Genomic DNA, 15,042 nt, shown 5'->3' on the forward strand with positions numbered 1-15,042 from the left:
GCAGCTCTCTGTGCCAGGAGAATGGTGTGGGCAGTGCCCAGCTCCAGAACATTCTGCATTCATTCAAAAACAAATAGTTACTGAGTGTCCACTACTGCCAGGCACAGGGGGAGCCCTGAACAGAAAGAGGAGGGAAGGGGGACAGAGCATGCTCAACTAGGGAGATGGAGAAGAACTCATCCCCTGAGGGGACAGGGTCTGGCAGCCCAGGGGAGCCAGGGCCTGAGTGTCACTTGGGTCCTCTAAGAAGCCACCACTAAGATGGAGCTAGAAGTGCAAGAGACTTATTGGAGGAAGTGCCTGTGAAAGATAAAGGGGGGAGGGAAGAAGCAGGATTGGGCAGGGAAAGCCTTCAGACTGTGTTGCAAGTTTGACATCTATGGGGAGAGAGTAGAAGGGATGGAGAACTGGGTAAGAGCATCACACTGAGGTGCCACTCTGAGCAAACATCAGCCAGCCAACAGGGAGCTCTGATGTAAAAATTGCCCATGGAAGAGCCCTGGCTGGGCAGAAATAGGCAGGCCCTAGTGCCTGGCTGTGCCCAGTCATTGGTTGGGGGCTGTCCAGGAGGACAGTGGCATCCACTCCAATGCTGCTACAGATGCTGATGCTGCCACACTTGGGAATTTATCTACCCATTTGGCTGAGGCAGCCCCCACTACAGACCAAAAGAGGAAACTCAATGGGCAGATGGAGTCTAAAATCTGGGAGGAAGCCCAGAAGGCAGTCTTCTCTGTGGTACAGGACCATCCCTCATAAGATTTCCAGGTAGGAGTTCAGCCCCAAGAATACCTGGTATAAACTAAGCCTAGTCCTAGGTCTGAGGGAATAAATAATGAGACACACTGTATTTAAAACTAGCCATCTCAATATGTAGAAAAAACACATTAGATTCAATTCAACAGCTTATTAAACTAGAGTAGAAAAGGGAGAGAGAGAGAGAGAGATGGGGGGTCAGAGGGACCATGGAAACTGACCTAATTGAACAACATTAGAAGCTGTGGTGGTTTAAAGATGGGCACAAATTCTCTGATACCCCTCCCGTAAAGTGGTGTAGACTACTTCCTCTCCCCTTCAGTGTGAACTGTACTTAGTCACATGTTTCTAATATATAAAATGTGGTGGACCTGATGTAACTTCTGAGACTAAGTCATAGAAGGCATTGTACCTCCCTTCTTGCTCTTTCTCTTGTATCACTTGCTCTGGGGAAGCCAGTTGACGTGTCATGAGGACACTCAAGCAACCCTATGAAAAGGCCTATGTGGTGAGTAACTGAGGGCTCCTGTCAACAGCCATGCAAGTGAGCCACTTGGAAGCAGACCCTTAAGGCCCAGTTAAGCCTTCAGATGAATACTGCACCACCTGGCCTCCCCTACACCCACCGCCTTTGGTAATAGCTTTATTGAGATATGATTCACATACTATACAATTCACCCATTTTAAGTATACAACTTAATGGTTTTAAGTATATCTAAAGTTGTGGAACCATCACCACAACTTAATTCCATAAAATTTTCATCATTCTAAAAAGAAATCCTATAACCAGTAACAGTCATTCTGCCTTCCTCCCTTCCCCTAAGTAGCCACTAATCTACTTCATGTACATCTCATATAAATGGACTCATACAATGTATGGTCTTTTGTGACTAGCTTCTTTCACTTAGCATAATGTTTTCAAGGTTCATCTGTGTTGTAGCATATATTAGAACTTCATTCCTCTTTAAGAGTGGATAGTATTTCATTGTATAGATATACCACATTTTGTTTATCCATTCATTAGCTGATGGACCCTTGGATCGTTTCCACTTTTTGGTTATTATGAATAATGCTTTCACAAACATTCGTGTAAACATTTTTGTGTGAACATATGTTATAATTTCTCTTGGGCACATACCTAGGAGTAGAATTACTGGGTTATGTGGTAACTCTATCTGTAACCATTTGTTTGATTGTTTTATTTTTTTAAGTTTATTTATTTATTTTGAGAGAGAGAGAGAGAGAGAGCGGGGGGGGGGGGCAGAGAGAGGAGAGAGAGAGAATCCCAAACAGGCTCCACACTGTCAGCACAAAGCTCAATGTGGGGCTCAAACCCACAAAACATGAAATCATGACCAAGCTGAAATCAAGAGTCAGATGCTTAACCGACTGTGCCACCCAGGCACCCCTTTGTTTATTTGTTTAAAGTTTATTTATTTATTTTGAGAGACAGAGAGAGAGAGAGAGAGAGTGAGTGCGTGCATGTGTGAGAGAGCATGGGAGAGGGAGAGAGAGAGAGAGAGAGAGAGAGAGAGAGAGAGAGAGAGAGAATCCCAAGCAGGCTCTGTGCTGTCAGCATGCAGCCCAGTGCAGGGCTTGATCTCACAAACCGTGAGATCATGACCTGAGCCAAAATCAAGAGTCAGGCACTGAACCAACTAAGCCACTCCAGTGCCTTTATCTTTAGCCATTTGAAGAACTGCCAGACTGTTTCCAAAGTGGCTGCACCATTGGACATTCGCACCAGCAGTGTTTGAGAATTTTGATTTCTCCACATCTTTGTCAATATTTGTTATTATCTATCTTATATCCATCCTGGTGGGCATCTCATTATGGGTTTTGTTTGCATTTTCCTAACAGTTGTTCATCTTTTCATGCTTACTGGTCATTTGCATATTTTCTTTGAAGAGATCTGGCAGATATCTTCACTGTAACCTTGTGAGACCCTGATCCAGAACCACTCAAATAAGCTACTCTCTAATTCCCAACTTTCAGAAATTATGTGAGATGATAAATGTTTGTTGTTTTGAGATAGTTATTGCAAAGCAATACACAACTAACAGAGAAGGATTCAGGTATATATCATGGGTGCCTACTATTAATGCTATTGGAAGTCCCAGCCAATGTAATAACATAAGAAAAAGAAATACAAATTGTCAAGTCTGAAATGGAAGAAACAAAATTGTCATTGTTTGTAGAGTGATTTAGCTACCTAGAAACTGCAGATGTATCCAATTCCTCGGGTAGGGAAAGCAGTGTAATGGAATAGAAGAAGCCCAGGACAGACCTAGATTTGAGTCCTATCTTCTCCCTTACTTTCTGTGGGATATTAGGCAAGTCCTTTTGCCTCTTTGTGCCTCATTGGTAAAATGGAGATGAGAATAGTACCTACACCATGAGGATTAATATAAGTGTATATAAGGTACTTCAGTGGCTGACATACAGCAGGCTTTGATAAGTAGAAGGGGATTTGAAGGTAGGAGCCAGGCAGGATCACAGTGTGACTAATTTAATGCCCAGTTCCCCAGGCTGCAGAATGTGGCATCCTTCCATTCTCCCAACTGACTCCAGCCTGCTGGTAGGGTCCTAAGAGGTTCAGTAGATCCTTATCTGGATTCAACCTCTGGCTCCACTTCCTTTCGCTGGGCATCTTAGTCTTGGCTGAATCCCCATGATGTAATCTATTGACTGATATGCTCATGCCTACCTCTTTTTTTTTTTTTTTTTTTTTTTTTACTTCCCAGGGACTATGGTAAGGATCAGAGAATGGAAAAGGAGCTTACTGAGGGGAAAACCTCACATTAGGCCATGAATAGCCCACATGAGTCACTCATGTGGCATGAGATCCTACCCCCAGAAATGTAGGAAAACCCAACAGGAACAAGCGGGCAAAATAGGCCCTGAGAGCTCTGTCTAGCTCAACATGGGGGCCACAGAAGGCATTGGGATATGGGACAGGATTCCACTGAGTGCAAGAATCACACCCCTCTTATTCACATGGCACTTGACCTTTATATTCTCACCAAGCCCAAGTGGTAGGGTTGATAGATGAAATAGAGATGCCCAGTTACATTTGAATTTCAGAACTCAGTGAATAATTTTTAGTGTAATTGAATGCTCCCAACATTGTAATTATTTTTGATTATCTGAAATTATAATTTAAATGGGTTTTCGGTGTTTTTATTTGCTATATCTGGTTACCCTACCCAGCAGTGAGGAAAGACAAGCAGGGCAGCAACTCTTTGTCTCACTTCACAGAGGAGGTACAGGGTAGAGATTGGACTTGCCCAAAGCTCTGCTGCTTATTCACCTTTTCATTCTACACAGGGCTCTTTGGCTGAGGTTGAAACCTGGGTTGTTTGTTGGCTATAACTCAGAGACCTTAGCTCATACCCCCTCCTTCCCTTTTGGGGTTAGATTGGCCCTTGGGGCCCTTGAGGGGCTCTGTGAGTCTAACTCACGCAACAAGATTAAGAGGGTGGGTGGGGAGCATAATGGAAAGATCAGGAGGGTAGGAGGAGATCTGACTGCAGAATTCAGGTGCTGGCAGACTAAATAATAAATCTCCCATTTCTACACCCAATGACTCAAGTTCTCAAGCACAGTTCTATCTGTGAATTTGCCCCAGGTCAACAGCAGATGGGAATTAGAGCTAGAACCAGACTTTGAGCCTCTGGATCCCCAGCACTCTTCCTGTTGCTCTGGGGTCTGGACAAGAGGTCCCAGGGAGGAGCCCTCTTATGCCCATACCAGGGCATGGGAGCAGGAAGGCCTGTGGGACAGCACAGTAGGCCTTTCCGGAACCCACAGTATTTCGTTGAGCTTCTGCTGCCATCTAGTGGGCACCCAAAACCAACACCTCTTAGAGAAACTGAACAAGGAAGGCTGTCTTCGCAAGTTTCTCGTCCCTTTTTGCACCTGCCTGTTCCTTCTTATCTGGGCTCTACCTCTGACTTGCTATGGAACCCTGACAAGCCCTTTGTCTCTCTGGATCTCAGGTTTCTCTTTTAGAATAAGGGTTATCCAAATTGCAGCTGGCCTGATCTTTCTAAAGCACAGGCCTAGCCAGGTTTGTCCCCTGACCCACCCTGAACTTCAGGTCAAAGTCTGTCATACCCTGCAGGATCTGAGCCTGGCTGACCTACAAGGTCCCCACTTCTCTGCTCCAGCGACACAGAGCTACCTTCATCTCCTCAATCACCAGTCCCTCTCAGGGTCCTTGTACATGCTATTCCCTCTGCCCCAAACACTCTCTTTCACCTGGCTTGTTCCTACTCATCCTTCAAGTGTAAATTTAATTACTCCCTCCAGGAAGCCCCCTCTTCCTTGACGCCCCCAACTCAGGATGGGCAAGTGTACTTTAGGTCCCCACTAAAGAATAATTTAGGGGGCGCCTGGGTGGCGCAGTCGGTTAAGCGTCCGACTTCAGCCAGGTCACGATCTCGCGCTCCGTGAGTTCGAGCCCCGCGTCGGGCTCTGGGCTGATGGCTCAGAGCCTGGAGCCTGCTTCAGATTCTATGTCTCCCTCTCTCTCTGCCCCTCCCCCATTCATGCTCTGTCTCTCTCTGTCCCAAAAATAAATAAACGTTGAAAAAAAAAATTTTAAAAAAAATAAAAAAATAAAAAAATAAAGAATAATTTAGGTTTCAAAGAAGATATCACCCTGGAAGAGGTCAAATGGCAGTCCACTCAGTCCACGTGGGGAACCATGGGCTCAGGGTTAAAACTGACCTGATTTCCTATCTCATTCTGCCACAGTTGGTCAGTGTGAACGTCAGCTCCACCTCTCTGAGTCCCTTTTTCACAGATGAATAAATCAGACTCTGTCTATACCAGTGATGAAAAATATAACACTAATGTGAGCCAAAAAAGTAATTTGGAATTTTCTAGCTCCGGTTTAAAAAGTGAAAGAAACAAGGGAAATGAATTTTAATGACATATTTTCACATAATCCCTGTGTAAAATATTTCAACATGTAATCGATATTTTAAAATTATTAATGATCTATTTTACTTTATTTTTTTATACTAAGTCTTTGAAGTCTGGTATTTTAACTTACTGTGTTTCTCAGTTTGGATTCCACACTTCAAGCTCTCAGTAGCTACATGAGGCTAAAAGCCACTGTATTGGACAGCACAGCTCTGTATCTTGATCTGTGTGGCTGTTACATATGTGTACATATGTAAAAATTTGTGGAGCAGAACACTTAAGACTTTGACCTTTTTGTATGCAAATTATATCTAGTCTTGAGGGAAAAAAAGAGTAATTCCAGGTTTCTAGCACGAACACAGATGGACAAAGGGTGGAACAATTTCCTGGAATGGGAGAGGTTGAATGTGAACCAAGGGGATGCTGGGTGAGAAAAAGCTGAGTGTGAGGATCTTTGTTCCTTTAGGTCTTTGTTGCCCCCAGACCCTAATAAAGTTTCCAGGGTCACCTAACCAGAAGCTGTCCAGGTGGCAGAGAACAAGTGGCCTTGGTGCCTGGGACTTGTCCCCAAGACTTGAGAGGGGGTCACAGTGCCATTCAAACTTCTCTCCTGGACTCCACAGTCCTAGGCTCTGCCTATTCTCATGTTGGGGCCATGGGCATCTCCTCTACCTAGGATTGCTAGATTAGCAAAAAATAAAAGTCACCAACTTAAATCTGAATTACAATAAACAAAAAATAATTTTTTAATTTTTTAATGTTTATTTATTTTTGAGAGAGAGAGAGAGAGGGACAGAGTATGAGCAGGGGAGGGGCAAACAGAGGGAGACACAGAATGTGAAGCAGGCTCCAGGCTCTGCACTGTCAGCACAGAGCCTGACGTGGGGCTTGAACTCACCAACGGTAAGATTATGACCCGAGCCAAAGTCAGATGCTTAATGGACTGAGCCACCCAGACACCCTACAACAAATAATTTTTTTAGTATAATTATGTCTCAGATGTTTGTTTGTATGAAATTCAGATTTAACTGGGTGTTGTCTGTTCTACTTGGCAACCTGACTTCTAGCTCGTCCTCCAGGACTCTGAAGCACGGAATCTAGCTCTACTTCCTTGTGTGATGCTGGCCACATTTCTTTATCACTTTGACCTTCAGCTTTCTCTTCTGTAAAATAGTCAACAATTCTTTCCTTAAAGACCTGTTGAGAAGATTCACTGAGAAAATTTTTTAAGAAGGATCTCCCAAAGGTAACTGGGTGGCTCAGTCAGTTAAGCGTCCAACTCTTGGTTTCAACTCAGGTCAGGATCTCAGGGTTTGTGAGATCAAGCCTCACCTTGGGCTCTGCGCTGACAGATCAGAGCTGGCTTGGGATTCTCTATCCCTCTCTCTCAAAATAAATAAACATTAAAAAAAATTTTTCCAGGGCAACTGGGTGGCTCAGTTGGTTAAGTATCCAACTTTGGCTCAGGTCACAATCTCACAGTTCATGTATTCAAGCTCCGCATCCAGCTCTGTGCTGACAGCTCAGAGCCTGGACCTGCTTCGAATTCTGTGTCTCCCTCTCTCTGTGCCCCTCCCCCACTCATCCTCTGTCTCTCTGTCTCTCTCTCTCAAAAAGAAATAAACATTAAAAAAAAATTTTTTTTTTAATTTTCCAACAATAACAAAAAGAAGGATCTCTCATAATGCCTAGCACACATTAGGCCTGGCACATATTATTAGGCCCTGAGTAAACATTCAACCCTTCCTTCTTGGGCTTCCAGAGGTGCAGGGCAGAGATGGGCTGCCCAGTGAATGCCCTATCTCCTTCCCTACACTGTCCAGGGGTTGGACCCCATGATTTCTTAGTGCCTTCCAGATTTTCCTCTTCTTTATTGGTTTTTCCATTCCTTGGTTTTCTAGAGATTTGTCCACACTTCATCTATGCTGGGAACATCCCAGAATCCTCTGGGAAGAGCCTATCACCCAGGAATAGGGTCTTCTTGATCCAGCTCCCAGTAGATTCCAGAATATGGCCCTGATACCACCTAGTGGCCATGTCCCTAAACAAATAATATTATTCAGACCCCAACTTAGCAACCCAGACTTGTTCACTCTGCCCTCAGCCAGCAGGGTCACCATATGGGCAGAGACCTATGCCAGGCCCCAGCAGGAGGCAGAAGAACTTGACCCTGAGCTGTCCCAGAGCACAAGGCTTGAATGTAGGGGGACAGTGAGCTTCATCCTAACCTTAGGACCTAAGCTCAGAGAATGAAAGGAGCCTAAGGCCCAGGGGTTTGGTAACGTGCCTGAAGGCCATGCAGCAAGATTTGCACATTTGCCTCAGGTTGGGTAACAAATGAGGCCATGTTCCTAACCGGCCAACCTTCTCTGTGGAAGGATTGAGTTCAGTAGGATTAGGGGACACTTTATCTGGCATATTCACCCTTCTGTCTACAGACAAGGTCTTCCTCTCTGAGCTTCCTATACCCATGAGGGGAGACTGACCCCAACCTGGGATGAGGGTGGGTGATGTGCCATGCCCAGGGAACATTCTTTCCTATGTCATGTGAGGAGACTGGAGGAAAAAGTGATGCTACCTTAATAGAACTGGGCTGGTTCCTAGGATCCTGAAATTTTCTCTCCCTGCACTGAACAGAAGAAAAAACAGGCTCAGAGAAGAGCAAGGACCTATGAGCCTCAACAGATCAAATAAGCCAGAAGGTACCAGACTCTTGGCCTCTCCTCACCTGGCAGATATACACCTGTGGCCTCAAGTCCTTAATCACAGCTTTCTCCCACCTAATTACTTTTCTTTTCCCACCATTCGACCTTCCTGGCCCCCAAACTCCTTGACTGAGGTTCCTGATCCCTCTGAGACTCTACACTGGCCTCCTATTTGTCTTATACTCCTAATCTCCACCTCCCCCCCTTGTACTCTGGAGAAGATCTGAATGCCTCTGCATGGATTACCATCCCCCCCCACACACACCTTTTTCTTCCTTTCCAGCCCACCCCTCCTTCCATCCCTTCACAGACCCTACTCTCTGGCCCTGGGTGGTAAGGCAGCATTTCAACAGGAGCAGGTTTTGTAGGCAGAGTCTAATCTTGAGCTTGAGTCTTACCAGTTGTATGGCATTGGGTATATTGCTTAACTTCTCTGGGCCTCTAGCTCCTCATATATAGTATTACTTCACAATTTGAAGGTGAGGATTAAATTGCACAAAACCCTTAGCATAATGTGTAGCACATCAATAAACATTCAACAAATATTAGCTGCTAGTATTAGTATTAATATTAGTATTAGTATTAGAAGGGTAAGGGGAGACGGGGCAGGAGAAATGTTAGAGCTATTAAAATGAGAACCATTGGGATCCTCAGAGCAAGCAGAGGAAGAAATCGGAACATTTCTATTTATTTTATTCTTTCCCACTGAATATTTTTTATTCAGCATAATTTGTTGTAAGCATTAAATAATATGAAATCCAGGCTGGGTCCTAGCAGGATAAATGCAAACATCACCAACAGTGCTTTTATGGTCCATAAGTGCCTTAGTGTGCTAAAATAGAGAAGATATTACTCGATATATTTTTGAAGCTGAAGTGTTTCTTTTTTTTTTTTTTAATTTTTTTTTCAACGTTTATTTATTTTTGGGACAGAGAGAGACAGAGCATGAACGGGGGAGGGGCAGAGAGAGGGAGACACAGAATTGGAAACAGGCTCCGAGCCATCAGCCCAGAGCCTGATGCGGGGCTCGAACTCCCGGACCGCGAGATCGTGACCTGGCTGAAGTCGGACGCTTAACCGACTGCGCCACCCAGGCGCCCCGAAGCTGAAGTGTTTCTAAGTTTGGTAGCTCCAACTCTGTTATTTCTTGGGAACATCTTTAATAACAAGAGCATGAAGAAATAAACAGTGCTGGTTCCCTAACATTAAAGTTTCAGGAATGTGGTTATTGCTTTAAAGAAGAGACCATGAGGATGACCTGATTTCTGACAAAGGAAAAGTTGAACTCTTGCCTTTAAGTCTGCCTGATGAGCCCAACAAATACAGCAAAGGAGAATATAATCAATGAGTTTGTCTTAACTGAAGCTAATGCTTCAATGTCTTTTTCATAATGACGGTACTTGGTGACTTTTTCAAAGGAGATAGCTCAAGCAGGAATTTTTAAAAGTATACTGAGAGCTTATTCAGTGCTAAGCCTGTTCTATATCCTCACAACAACCATTTGCGGTAGAAACAAATTTCTACGTTAAAAAGATGAGGAAATGGAGGCTTCTGTAAGTGAAACTGCTGGTCTATAGTCACATAGCTAGTAAGCATGGGGACTTTAAATGCCTTCCAATCAAAGACCACCAAGAACACACCTGTGGTTGGACAGGCTAGGTTTATTACTTGTTACAGCAAAGCAGGGGATGTGAATCAGGAGGAATGATGGGACATCTCAGTACCAGAGTGTTAGAAAGGACATTTAGGATTTGAGCTTGTGTTAAATACTTTGGGGGCAGGGAGTATGTTCAACAGGAGAACACCAAGACCTACCTGTGAGTGCCAGGCCAGCTCCTAGATATCAGAGATTGCTTTTCTTTTTCTCAGAGCCTGAACTCAGATCCAGGTTTGTGTGACTGGAAACATCTCCTGTGTTTCCACAGGAAACCTGAAAAGAAGACTAGCAGATGAGGAATTTCATCTATGCACTTATTTCATCTACTACCTTCACCACCTACTCAGACTCAACCTCTAATACAGTCCCTGGGATCATTGTAGGCAGTTAATAAATGTTTGCTGAATTAATGAAACAATGAACATGTCAAGAATTCCAGAGAACAGGGGCGCCTGGGTGGCGCAGTCGGTTGGGCGTCCAACTTCAGCCAGGTCATGATCTCGCGGTCCGTGAGTTCGAGCCCCGCGTCGGGCTCTGGGCTGATGGCTCGGAGCCTGGAGCCTGTTTCCGATTCTGTGTCTCCCTCTCTCTCTGCCCCTCCCCCGTTCATGCTCTGTCTCTCTCTGTCCCAAAAATAAATAAACGTTGAAAAAAAAAATTAAAAAAAAAAAAAAAGAATTCCAGAGAACAACTGCCTAGGAGCAAATCGCATCTCCACCACTTATCAGTATGTGATTTGGAAATTTTTAATTAAATGATAAAATTGTGTAAACTTTAAAAAGTTTTTCTTTACCCTTTTGTAAAATGGAGATAATCATCAAAATCATTCAAAGGACTGCTCTGAGGGTCAAATGAACTGTTGTGTGGAGTGTGCTTACTTCAGCTCAGCAAATGTTAGCTATTGTTATTTTCAGGATAAGTACTCCATTAGCTTTGTGATCATGTTTGATATTCTTCCCACTAGGCATTAAAGCAAAGATCTTGTCTCTTACTATATCACCAGTGCCTAGCACATACACAAATGTTTGATAAATAAATAAGTAAATTGGCTAAAACACAGGAACTGCCTCCATTTGGAGGATAAATTTTAATTTTTGTATCATTGTAAAAAGAACGTAAGGAACTCCCATGTACCCTTTACCTAGATTCACTACTTGTTTATATTTGCTTTATTTGCTTAATCATCCCCCCCCAAATACACACACACACACACACACACACACACACACACACACGTTTCTCTGAATAATTTGAAATTAAGTTGGAGACAGTGTGCCCTTTTATCCCTAAATACTTCAGTGAATATTTCCTAAGAACAAGGACATTCTCTTAACTACAATACAGTAATCTTTAGAAAATTTAATGTTGATACAATATGTATTAAGAGCTAGTCCACATCCATATTCAAATTTGTCACTTGTCCCAGTATTGTACATTACACCTATTCTGCTTCTTGTTTTCCCAGTCCAGAATCCAATCACATACTACATCTTGTTGTCATGTCTCTTCAATCTTTTTCAAACCAGGATAGTTCCTCAGCCTTTCTCTGCCTTTCATAATACTGACAGTTATTTTGTAGAGTGCCCTCGATTTGGGTTTATGTCATGCTTCCTCATGAGATTTGGGTTATGCATTTTTGACAGAAATATCACAGAAGAGATGTTGTGTCTTTCTCAGTGCATCTCATTGGGAGACACAAGATCATTACTTGACCTATAATTGGTAATGTTAACTTTGATCATTTTTGATTCACTTGTTTTTCGAGGTTATACCTCTGTAAAATTACCATTTTCCTTTTGTAGTCAATAAGTAATTTATGAGAGACACTTTTACTGTGTAAATAATTCGTCTTCTATTTTTATCATTCATAATTGATTTTCTAACTACATCTTAAAAAAAAGGAATTTTTCCTTCTCCCTATTTATTTATTTACTTCCTTATTTATATCAGTAAAGATTCATGGGTTACCATTTTATTCAATTAGTTATACTCTGTCACTAACATGTTATTTTGATGCTCAAACAGCCAGTTTGTGTGTGAAGGAGCCAGTGGTAGCTCCTTCAAGTTAGCTCCCGTGTCCTTTGACATGCTCCCATCATTCTGATGCCCATTATCCTTACATTCTGGTGTAACAAGATGTTTCCCTGCCCGGACTCAGGTTCTTTGAAAGGCGGCCGGTCTCGGTTTCTCCGCTTCCTGCCCTCAGGCGGAACCTTAGAGCCGACTGGGGCGGAGAACAGCGCTGCGGAACAACCTCTTCCGGTTGTAGCCGGAAGTCCCTCGGAGAGGGGCGGCCCTGTGTCAGGTGACCGGAGTCCGCGTAGGAGGGAATTGTAGGTTTTATCCGACAGCCTGAAGGGAACGACTGGCCGGGCGGACGACGGATGGATACGCTGGGGTGTCCTCAGAGGCATTAATTGAATAGAGGTAGGTACATGATGGGCTAGGGTGGCAGCGTACGGGCCGTCGAGGTTGAGAGACGCGGGCAGGGTTTCTGCCTTTACCGGGCCCACGGGTTGAGACACCTGTCCGAGCGGCGCAGAGACAACAACCTCGGCTCTGCCCCGCGCCCTCCGCCCCAGAAGAGAGCTCGAGCTGGCGTTGTGTTCTACCGTCCTGTGATTACAGTTTGGGAAACTGAGGCCACGAGAAGGGAAATGGCTCCCACAAGCTCTCCTTTCCAGGCAGGGACTCATTCTAACTCTTTGGCTCTGGCCTGAGGCCGCCTCTCTCAGATGGATGTGCTTGTAATGATTTTACCTCGAGTGGAGAGGCCAAGGCCGGGAATCGTGGGGGACAGAGTTGGGCTTGGCAGTAAGGGAGCCGATTAGAGACTTAGCCACTTTAACTAATTGTGCGCTATGGACCCAATCCATTCCCTTTATTGGGCCTCAGTTTCCTCATTTTTTTTAATGTTTATTCATTTTTTAAAGACAGAGACAGAGCACAAGCAGGGTGGGGTGGAGAGAGAGGGGGACACAATCTGAAGCAGGCTCCAGGCTCTGAGCTGTCAGCACAGAGCCCGACGCGGGGCTCGAACTCAGGAACCGCACGAGATCATGATCTGAGTCAGACACTCAACCAACTGAGCCACCCAGGCGCCCCTCAGTTTCCTCATTTGTAAAACAGGGCAGTGTTTGTCAAAATATGGTTCTTACACTGCTTTGAAATGCCCTGGGAACATGCTTTACAATGCAGGTTACCTGCATTCAGACTCTGAATGCATTCCTCTGCATTCAGACTCAGATAAGACCTCTGAATTAGAATCTGGGTTGGAACCTGGGAAACTGCGTTTTGAACGTACACCTCAGGGGTTCTGTACATACTGATGTTTGAAGCCCACTGATTTTAAGTGCTTTCCTGCTGTGGGAACTAGTTATCCATTCTTTGGTTTGAAGCAGCTGGAGCCCGTTCCGGATCTTTGAAAGATGGGATGTTTAGCCCAGAAAAGAGAGCAGTGGAAGGAAACTGTCTTTAAGGGGGGGGGGGGGGCAGGGAATTGTTATGGTTAAGAGCGCTTCCACTTTATCTTTGGGGTTGAAAGAGGCAGACTAGGACCAATAAGTGGATTCTACAGGAAGAGAAGGTTTTGACTTCATAGAAGAACTTAATGCTGGTCAGAGATGACCAGCAATGGAATGGATTGCCTTCAAAGGTAATGAACTCCCTGTTGAAGGAGGTATATAGGTATTAGATGGCAGTCTTTTGCAATTTGAAATGTGTGATTCTGAATAACTATTTTGAATCTTTCTGGTGCTGATTGACTTCTTTTTTCTGGCCTCTCTTCTTGACACCTCCATCCCCACCAGCCTACATTTTCTAGAAGGCCAGTGGGTTTGAATTAATGCAGTCTGTTCCTGGTTGTCCTGTGCACTATCCTTCTTTTCAAGGACTTTGGAATGGCCCATTATTGTTGAATAACTAAGGAAATTCCCCACCCTATTGGTTTGTAGCTTATGTTCTTAGAATAACTTGGAAATGCTGCTAAAGACTTTGTGTTTGATCAGTAGAAACCAGTGAACTCTTTGAAGATCATGGAATTGAGGACCCTTGATCAGAAGGGCCCCTCAGGGTTGTTCAGGCCAGCCTTTCCTCCCTGGGATGTAAATCCCTCTTTAATCCTCTCTCCAGCAATGTGTTGTATAGCTGTTGTGTCTAATGAGAGAATTTTTGCAATCTGTCAGGCAACTTTTCATCCAGCATTTAAAACCAGTCCTCTTAGGGACATGACTTGCCAGTTCATCCTCACTAACATAAACTACAGATAATGCCCCTAGCATATCTTTCAGCTTTCTAATCAAATGTCAAAGTTCCTATTCTGTGGATAGGAAAACTCCAAGCAGATAACTTTTTCAAAACCTGTAGGAATGCTTACATTGCCCTGTGGAACAAAGATTCCATAGTATGACCCAATTCTGCTCACATCCTTTCCACCCCCCAAAATAGTTTGGGTTTGAGCCAAGACTTCCTGCTTGTGTCCACCTTCCTGCTTTGCTTGTGTTTCCTAGGATTAAACAAAAAGGATGTGAATGCTTTTTCAGATATTATCCAGGTGGTGGGTAAAATGATTGTAATTTGGTGATGTCTTTAACACTTCTTAATCTGAACATTTCCTTTTCAAAAAGCACCTAAATTGGCATTTCCAAAGTGTGTTCTTCAGGCCACTAGTCTTAAGACATGCCTCTGAAAAAAAGTGTTCTATAGTAAAAATAAATTTGGAAAATGCTGTATATCATTATCTTTTCTTGGAACTTCTCAGTGTATAGTACCACATTAAAGGCACTGAGATATCCTGTAATAAAGAAACATGTCTAATCTTGTTTAATGTACTGTTGCCAAACTTAATTGATGTAAAGCACTTTTTTTTTTTACTGTTTATTTATTTTTGAGAGAGAGTGCTCACGCCCAGGAGGAGCAGAGAGAGAGGGAGACAGAGAATCTAAAGCAGGCTTCTTGCTGTCAGCACAAACCCTCGAACCCATGAACTGTGAAATC

The 15,042-nt window shown here is 43.8% G+C and overlaps 1 protein-coding gene across 2 annotated transcripts in view; it reads left to right on the forward strand.

The window, feature by feature from the left end:
• Window positions 1-12,338: 12,338 nt before the first annotated feature.
• Window positions 12,339-15,042, forward strand: part of LOC115528187 (E3 ubiquitin-protein ligase RNF185) — a 100,605-nt gene continuing 97,901 nt past the window's right edge. Inside the window, exon 1 of one of the 2 annotated variants that reach the window (XM_030336110.1) lies at window positions 12,339-12,474. The gene's annotated coding sequence lies outside the window, so the exon portion shown is untranslated. The remainder of the gene's footprint in view (window positions 12,475-15,042) is intronic. The other variant, XM_030336107.2, reaches the window with a different exon arrangement.

This window comes from Lynx canadensis, chromosome D3, assembly GCF_007474595.2.
Source record: "Lynx canadensis isolate LIC74 chromosome D3, mLynCan4.pri.v2, whole genome shotgun sequence".
NCBI classification, from domain to species: domain Eukaryota; kingdom Metazoa; phylum Chordata; class Mammalia; order Carnivora; family Felidae; genus Lynx; species Lynx canadensis.